The sequence below is a fragment of the Gossypium arboreum genome, chromosome 7 (genome assembly GCF_025698485.1).
Source record: "Gossypium arboreum isolate Shixiya-1 chromosome 7, ASM2569848v2, whole genome shotgun sequence".
NCBI lineage: Eukaryota > Viridiplantae > Streptophyta > Magnoliopsida > Malvales > Malvaceae > Gossypium > Gossypium arboreum.
Genome location: NC_069076.1, coordinates 89,035,276 through 89,044,539, shown reverse-complemented (window position 1 = coordinate 89,044,539; position 9,264 = coordinate 89,035,276). Strand labels below are relative to the sequence as shown.

Below are 9,264 nucleotides of genomic sequence, written 5' to 3'. Positions count from 1 at the left end.
AAAGTCGATACCCGTTTTTTTCAAAATAAAAAATGGTTTCGACAAGGACAATGTACATCCTAAGTGTTGGGGGGTTATTTCTTTATCAGAAAAATCCCTAATTTCTGTCTTATTCTCATGTGATCTTCTCATATCATTATTAGAATGAATTTTGATTAATTCATGATTTTTATTGATATGTCTTGAATTAAAACATAGGCATTTATGCATTGATTGTTTAAACTTTAAGATATTAGGGAATCAAGCATGATAAGTTGATTTTTGAAGAATTAAAAACTTTTAGGTTGTTTCCCTAAGTTTAGGTATTATCTTGAGTTGAAATTCACAAGTTTAAACATCAAAAAACCATAATTTTTGTGAGATCTTAAGCCTTTAGAGCATATTTTATTCCTTTCATGCTCACTTTCATTATAAGTGCATCAATTTTGATTTATTATTCTAAAACTTGCTTGATTATGCATGTCAAGACCACACCATTTGATTTGATATGTCAAGATGATAAAGGCACTTAGGTTTAACCCACTCACTCCACAAAAGCCTACCTCCATAATTAACCCTTAGTAAACTCCTTTTTAGCCTAACAAGCCATTAATTGATATACCCTCAATATTAACCCATAACCCATTATTGTTGAAATCCCCTAATTTGATCCCTATTTTTGTCGAGATTTGATTTGAACAAATTGTTTAGTTATGTTTTGTTCTTCTAAATATTTTACTTGTTCTTAAAAAAAAACAATACTTACATACATATTAGTACTAATTCGTCATTTTTGAGCCTGAGTGTTAATTCCATATTCTGAGAAGAAGCTCACTTGTATCCAACTGATGACTTGTCATTTTTCTAGCTAGGTAATTTTTCAATTCAATCTCGATTCTAACCTTTTCTTTCAGCTTGTGACCATACCCCCTAACCAAAGCCACGTTACAACTCTCTAAAAAGACATTTTTGATTGATGTATCAGCTCAATGTATAGTGGTGGAGATTTGATTTTCAAGCAAGCTTATGGTAATAACTTTTCATATTGACTAATGAGTGTTTTAATTGATGTCCTTAAACACCTTGAGTGATTTGAGTGAATATTTAGTGAGGATGTTAAACTCTGTGAGATTTTGATCAAAGGTAATCACTTAGATGAGGGGAGGCACCTATGTTTTCGTGATAAAATGCTCAACTTGGAATGTTTGAAACTTTGATGTACTTTTAGTTGAATTTTCAATGTATGAGTACTTATGGATTATTTTGAGATATTATTGATAGGGATTATAAATTGAGAAGAATTTATTTTGATTATGAGTTGAGGATTTTTGCTTGAGGACAAGCAAATGCTTAAGTGTGGGGGTATTTAATAAATCGTAATTTATACATATTTTTATCCCATACTTAGCACATTTATGGATGGTTTCTCCTTAGAATTGGTGAATACGATGCTCCTAATCCTTTAATTTCATGTTTTATACTTAGGAGAGCATAGGAGAGTAAAAAGAGCGAGAAACGGGCCAAAAATAGAGAAAATGGACCCACGTGGGAAATCAACACGGCCTGGACTTTCTCACACTTGCGTGTCACACGGCCGTGTCCCTTTGGCAGAATTGAAGCACGACTTACACGGGTATACTACATGCCCGTGCCTGTTCAACAGCCTTGACCACGGGCTGGAGCAATCGCACACGGGTGTGTCACACGAGTGTGTCCCTGCAGAGCCCAAGTATAACCCTATTCGGAAAAGGCCAATTTTTAGGGCTCTTAGGCATCCAAAAGCCTATTTAAACACCGGAGAAGGCACTTAAAAGGGGGTGCAAAGTAGGAAGTAGGGAATTACTCAAGGAAAGCCGATTAATCCATCTCAGAAGCCGGATTCATCATCAAGACTGAAGATCTCCCTTCAAGTTCCTTCAGGAGTTTTTGGGTTTTTTTTTTATGTTTTGTTATCTTTATGCTTTTGAGATATTTTCTTTCATAAGTATAAACTAAACCCCGTAAATACCTAAGGGGAATGAAACCTAAGACGGATCTTGTTATTATTATCTGAATTGTATGATAAATATTTGATTTGTTCTTAATTATGTGTTCTTAATTCTTGTTTTAATATTCCAGGATATTGATTCAAGTTAACGCTCTTATTCAGAGGAGGAATAGATCCTGTCTAAGAGTAAATTTATCGTAATTAAGCGGAGTTGATTGCGTGCCTAGAGATATGGTAACAAGATTTTGCCGGATTAAGGTGAAACCTAATAAGAGAATCCATAAATTGAGTTAATGCAATTCTAGAGTGTTAATTAGAAAGAGATTTCAATTATTCAACCTAGGATTAGACGTTATTAGTCTCGAGAAAGATAATAATATAACTTAGGGATTTCTACAGATCAAGTCAAATGAATAAATCATCTGATTCAGAGTCAAATAATAAGTGAAGTCTAGGTGGATTTTTCCTTAGGTATTGTCTCAAGCAATTGAATTTTTCCAAAAGTATTTTCCCAAGTTTTCTTTCTGTGCATTCTTAGTTAGTAATTAGTTTAGATAACCAAACCTCTTAATTTTTAGGCTAGATAATAAAAAAGAAGTAAATACTAGTACTCGTAGTTCCTTTGGGTTCGACAATCCGGTCTTGCTGAACTATACTACTGTTCGATAGGTACACTTGCCTTAATCGTGATAATAAGTTAGTTTCAAGAACGATCCATTTATAAATTTTTAAAACCTGTTACGAACATCACGCATCACTAATTTGTAAGTGTAGGGATAGGTGGGTGATTTATTCCCCACAGGAGTGCAGGGTTGGACAAGAGATGGTGTATAGTGGTTGGTTGGGTAGGGCTGGCATACTGTACACCGCATTATTGCATACTGATACTGTGATGGGCTAAGGTCTTAATGATACTACTACTGTTTCTGATACTGATACTGTAGTAGGCCAAGGCCCTACTGGTTACTGATTATGTGATGGGCTAAGACCCAAACTGATACTATCACTGAGAGGGGCTTAGGCCCAGTCTGTTATTGCTTGCATTCTGTCAATATGGTTGCATAGGGAGTACATGCTAAGTTTTCATAAATCACCCCTTCTATATTTACTGTACAAGTAATCTTCAGACATAAGCGGATCGATATGGCGGAGGACTCAGTAGTGGCTACATAACCTGTTTTTACTTGGTTTCGTACTTACGTATGGTTTTAAGTTTATGTTGGGGTATTATTTTTGTAATAATGGCCCTTTCGAATTTTTGGTTTAAATTTGGAATTTTCATACTGTTTTTGTTTTAAAACTTCTACTGATAGAAAAAACTCGAATTTCCAAAAGAGACGGATGTTTTACCAAAACACCACGAATACACAAACTGTTTTAAAAGCTTTTGCAAAATATAACATTTTGGAATCGAATGACGAATTGTAATTAAATAACGTTTTGAAAATAGTTAACTTTTTGGAACCAATTGACATGATTTTGAATTAACATAAGATATGAAAAGAAGTTGCGTAAACGAAGAAATGGTTTTTAGTAACGATCTAGTTTTCGAAAACACTTTCATGTGACCTTGCTAGATTCGGTCATAACGTCCAGGCCGAATTTGGGGTGTTACAATGAAGGCATGGATGTTGGCCCTATTAATGTCAAAAATATTGTGTTAATACCGAAGACTACTCATCCTTCAAATATTGGTAATTTTAGGTCCATAAACTTATGTAATGTGCTTTACAAATTGATAGCTAAGGTCATAACGAATCGTTTTAAAGAAGTATTAGAAGCTTGCATTGATAATGTACAGAGTGCCTTTGTGCCTAGAAGGTTGATGTTGGATAATGTGTTGTTAGCTTATAAAATTCTACATTGGATAATGTGTTGTTAGCTTATGAAATTCTACATACTCTCAGACAAAAAATGGTGGGGAAAAAAAGGTTTATGGCGGTGAAACTTGACATGAGTAAAGTATACGATAGGTTCAACTGGAATTTTGTAAAGGAAATGATGATATGGATGGGTTTTGACCTAGGTTGGGTCGCGTATATAATGAAGTGTGTTTCTATAGTCTCATATTCGATAATAATTAATAGATAGGCTAGTGAAGTTTTTGGACCTTCTAGAGGACTTAGACAAGGTGACCCTTTAAGCCCGTTTTTATTTTTAATTTGCAGTGAAAGACTTTCTATCCTTATGCATCTAGCTATGAAGGATGGTTTATTAAGAGGGGCAAAAGTTAGCAGAAGTAACCCACAAGTTTCACATTTATTATTTGTTGATGATTGCATCCTCTTTAGAGAGGCAACTGCCAGAGGAGCCCATACTTTGAAAAGTATATTACAGGAGTATGAAAATTGCTCAGGTCAAAGTGTTAATTATGATAAATCTATTGTTTATTTTAGTTCTAACACACTGAGAGAAATGAGAAAGGTGGTTTTGGGTATTCTTGGCGTGCGCAGTTCTAGTGATACCAAAAGATTTCTTGGTCTCCCTAATATAGTGGAGAAAACGAAAAAGAGATCGTCTTTTCAGGTTTTGAATGATAGATTTAAGAAGCACATTGATAATTGGAGTGTTAGGCATTTATCTCAGGAAAGAAATGTGGTGTTCATAAAAGTTGTTCTTCAAGCCATACCGACCTACACAATGACATGTTTTCTACTTCTCCAATCTTTATGTGATGAATTGGAAAGCATAATTGCTATTTTTTTGTGGCAGAAGGGATGTGGTAAACGAGGTATACGTTGGTGTATGTGGAAGCATTTGTGTGATCTTAAAGAGCATAAAGGTTTGGGATCTAACGCCTTGATAAATTTAATGTTGCTTTGTTAGCCAAACAGGGTTGACAACTTATTAATTACCCTAATTCTTTGTTAGCTCGTGTTTTGAGAACAAAGTACTACCTGAACTTAGACTTCTTAAATGCGTAGTTAGGAAATATACCTTTGTATACCTAAAAGTGTGTGTAGGCAACGAAGGGCCTCTTGAAAAATGAATTGTGCTGGAAGGTTTGGTTCGAGGGAATAAATCTCTGTTTGGGGAGATTTGTGGATTTTGGAGTCAGTGGCAGATAGGTTATACAACAACAACAACAACAACAATGATGACATTCGATTAGTGTCAGATTTAATCAATGAAACAGATAAAACTTGGAAGACAGATATGATTAATAATACATTTTATCCGGATGTCGCAAGAAAAATTCTGCAGATCTCATTAGCACAGGCAGTTCATGAAGATATTCAAATTTGGCAAGGTGAGTCTTCCGGAGAATTCACCGTCAAAAGTGCCTATAAACTATTACAATAGGGTAATTTTGATCTTAGTGACAATTTATTATAGACCGAGAATTCTATAGGAAATTATGGAATTTACAAATTCCCCCAAAAATCAAAATTACAGTGCGAAAGATTTCCTAAAATTACATTTCTACACTAACTAATCTCAACCAAAAAAGAGTGGTAGTGGCAATATCTTGCCCTAGATCCCGTGGATTAGAGAAGGATAGGAATCACATCTTTCAAAGTTGTCCTACAATAATAAAAGTATGGAACAATTTGAATATGCCTTGGATTTTAAACAATACAATCCAGAATGCATGGGTATGGCTTACCTAAATCTTTAAATTGGAGACTTACGAACAGTGTAGGTTGTTTTGCTGTGGTTTACGGTCGATCTGGACATCAAGAAACCAATTAGTGCATTTCGAAATGTATTTTGAGTTATGTTAAAAAAATGGATTGATTGGAAGAGAAGAAACTTACCCATAAAGTTGTTGATGAACAATGGAAATCCTCGTTTGGTATGAGGGTGAAAATAAATTTCGATGCCTCATTCGACAGTCATTCCTCTAGCTCCTCCTCGGGTTTTGTTGTTAGGGATTCAAGGGTGGGATTTTGGTTTCGAAAACTGTCATTCACCATGCAGTGCCCTCTCCATTTGCAGCAGAAGCAGAAGCACATACAGAGTTACAAGCCATTCAGTTTGGAGTTTTTTATGGATATTAACTCAATAATAATAGAATGAGATTCAAGAACGATAATCAAGAACTGTAACTCTACAAATCTAGATAAATCAGTAATTGGGGTTATAATTAGAGATATTCAAGGGAAAAAATAACACTTTCAGGAGATCTCTTTCCAGTTCATACCCGGATCGGCGATTAAGCTCGCCCACGCATTAGCACACAAAGAGTTGAAAAGTAGAGGGGAACAGTACCTGGTAGGAGGGGTGCCTAACTATGTTCACTGAGAAATGGAGAGGAGAAGGACTAAACATCCAGATTTATAATGGTTTCGAGAAGGTTCGCACAAAGGAAATGATAGTAGAAGGGATGAGATTTTTGGAAACTGCTATCTTTTTGGTTGTTGGAACGACAAATGCAGAAATGTTTTGATGAAGAATGGAATCCAGCTGTCACGTTTGACTAGATATTGTGTTAGGGTTTCCTTTTTCTTTTGTTATTTTTTTAGTTTTTTTTTAAATGTTTTTAAGCTTGTGTCTAATGCTTGTAGTTTGGACCAGGTTTTGTTTTTTAGTTCTTGTATTCCGCTTCTTCAGTTTTGGGCTGTGCCTAGTACTTATAGGGCCAGTCTTTTGTTTTTCTTTGGTTTCTCAATAAAATATCTCGTCTCTTTTTTATAAAAAAATACTAAGATAAATACAATTTAACAAATAAATATCTTAAAATAATAATAAAATTAACAATAAAATAAGTATTATACAATATCCAAACAATAGTAACAAAATAATAATAACATAATAGTGAAATGGTAGCAAAATAAGGAGAAAACAATAAGAAAATAACATTAGAACAACAAAAAATAACAGATTTTTTTGTCATTTTGTGAATTCGAGCCAAGCCCAGACCAAAAATGCCTTACTCGATGCCCGACTTGTTTTTTAAATAGACTTTATTTTTTTCCCCAAGCCCATTTTTTGAGCCTATATTTTTGCCCAAACCCTCCTACTTTTCGAACAGGCCCGACCCGGTCCATGAGCAGGCCTAAGCATGATATAAGCCAAAACTTGGTCAATTGGCCTTGCATTTTCATTGTTTTTGCATAATAACTTATTTGACTTTTAACTTTATAAAAAAAAGTTATTTTAACTCCTTTATTTAATTTTTTTATCTCTTTTAGCTCTTAAACTTTTGTTGGTGTCAAATCATCTCAAAATGGATAGAAAAGTTAACGTCTGTTAACTTTCCTGATCTGTGGCATAGACGTAAATTGCTACGTCAACAATTATTTAATTTTAAAAAGTTCATAATTTTATAAAATTAAAAATTATTTAAAATGTATAAAAATAATTTTTTTAGTATTAAAAAATAAATTAATTGTTAACGTGGCATACATGCGGATTGCTATGTGGCACGTGTATGCCACATCAACAAAGTTAACAGACGTTAACTTTTTTACTGCTTTTTTATAAAATTAACCCAAAAAATTAATTAATTACATAAATGACCTATTTTTTTGATAAAATATGTAAATAACCTAAATTCTACAGTAAAAATTGGTAGAGCCAAAGTGTTTGGCGCCACTGACATACCACGTTAGCATTGGGGATAAAAAAATTAATTTTTTGGTGGAGTCATGTAGAATGATGCCACCTGTATAAGTACTAAGGAAATATTGCAATTTTTGAAAAAATAAGGGGCTCTAAATAAATTTTCTTTTTTTGTTGGAGACAAATAATTTGGTGTCACCAGATTCCGAGGCCTCTGCTACATTTTATCCTTTTACTTTTTTATTTGTTTTTCTTTATTTTTATTATTTATTTATTATTTATTTTATAATATTTTAAATGTATATTTTAAATATTTTATAATATTTATTTATTCAAACGTTTATTTAATTTGTTTATTATTTATTTATAATATTTTAAAAAAATTAAAATAAATATTATAAAACAAATAAATAAACAAATGTTATAAAACATTAAAAATATTATAAAATAAATAATAATAATAAATTTCAAAATAAAATTTCAAAAAAAATGTTTGAATAAACAATATTATAAAACATTTAAAAATAAATTTAAAATATTATAAACAAAAAAAAAAAAGGAAAAGGACAAAATGTGGCACAGGCCTCACGCCAAATCATTTGGCTCCACCAAGAAAAAGAAAATTTATTTAGAGCCCTTCATTTTTTCAAAAATTACAGTATTTTCTTACTATTTATACAGGTAGTGTCATTCTATATGGTTCTACCAAAAAATTAATTTTTTTTTTATCCTCAAATTTTAACGTAGCATGTTGGTGGTGCCAAATACATTAGCTCTACCAACTTTTACTGTAGACTTTAGATTATTTACTTATTTTATCAAAAAAATAGGTCATTCTGAGAATTAATTAATTTTTTTGGATTAATTTTATAAAAAAAACTCTCTTTTTTTAATCCTTCTAGGGTGATTTGATAAATAATACAAGTTCAAGATTTAAAAGAAATGATAAATTAAATGAATAGCTAAAATTAACTTTTTTATGAAGTTAGAGGACCAAATGGATGATTATGATTTTTCCTTTTAATTTTGAAAACACAATATAATAGCATCTCATTAAGGGACTCCTTCAACTCTTAAATATAGAAAGAAAACAAAAAAGCACTAAGCGCATGTTCTCTTCATGGCTGCGTAACAAAAATACCAACAGTGAATTATTTAATTTGTTATTTTACACTCATTAAGTAAGAGTTAAAATGGATTCCAGGTCCAACAACTGGAATAGTAGGGGTATCTCCTTTGGGCTTCACAGCCCATTATCCTCTGCTGCATTTTCATCTATCTATTTTAATTTCCGGTTAAACAGACAATTTTATTTATATTATTGTTTATGTATGATTGAGTTAGTACATTACATCAATTCAATATTTTTAAATTAGTCACTAATTCGTTAATCTGACCGATCCGATTAAAAAATTATGTTCAATCGTTAATTCAACCGGTTTATACTGATTTTTAGGTCTAATCGATTAAATTAGTCGAATATAAGATAAATAAGGTTAATTAATAGGAAGATATATTTGAATGGAAATGAAAATAATATTAAGGTTTGACAGATGTTGAGTTTTAGAGGAGAAGTGTGTGGCTTTGGGGTTTGGGACTTCACATGACAGATATGCATGCTATTTATCAAAAATATACGTTTCACGTGCATTTGCATGGGAAAAAGTTTAGATTTTTGGAACTTTTTGCCGATTATTTGGACTACCCACCAATTTTGCTTTGTTTTTTAAAGAACAACCGCTGCGACTTTATGTCCCCCCTCACCCTCCATTCTTAACTGGACCCACCACTGA

At 32.5% G+C, this 9,264-nt stretch overlaps 1 long non-coding RNA gene across 3 annotated transcripts; it reads right to left on the bottom strand.

Annotated features, from left to right (window-relative positions):
• Positions 1 to 5,150: 5,150 nt before the first annotated feature.
• On the bottom strand, positions 5,151 to 6,438 carry LOC108469752 (uncharacterized). 3 transcript variants are annotated; one of them, XR_001869190.2, is made up of 4 exons: positions 6,111 to 6,438; positions 5,725 to 5,893; positions 5,574 to 5,636; positions 5,151 to 5,491 (listed from the first exon to the last, which is right to left on the bottom strand). It is a non-coding gene; the product is annotated as an uncharacterized LOC108469752 (long non-coding RNA). The 3 variants fall into 3 exon arrangements; XR_001869189.2 differs by having other exon boundaries at positions 6,179 to 6,437; XR_001869187.2 differs by having other exon boundaries at positions 5,725 to 6,434.
• Between the last annotated feature and the right edge of the window lie 2,826 nt (positions 6,439 to 9,264).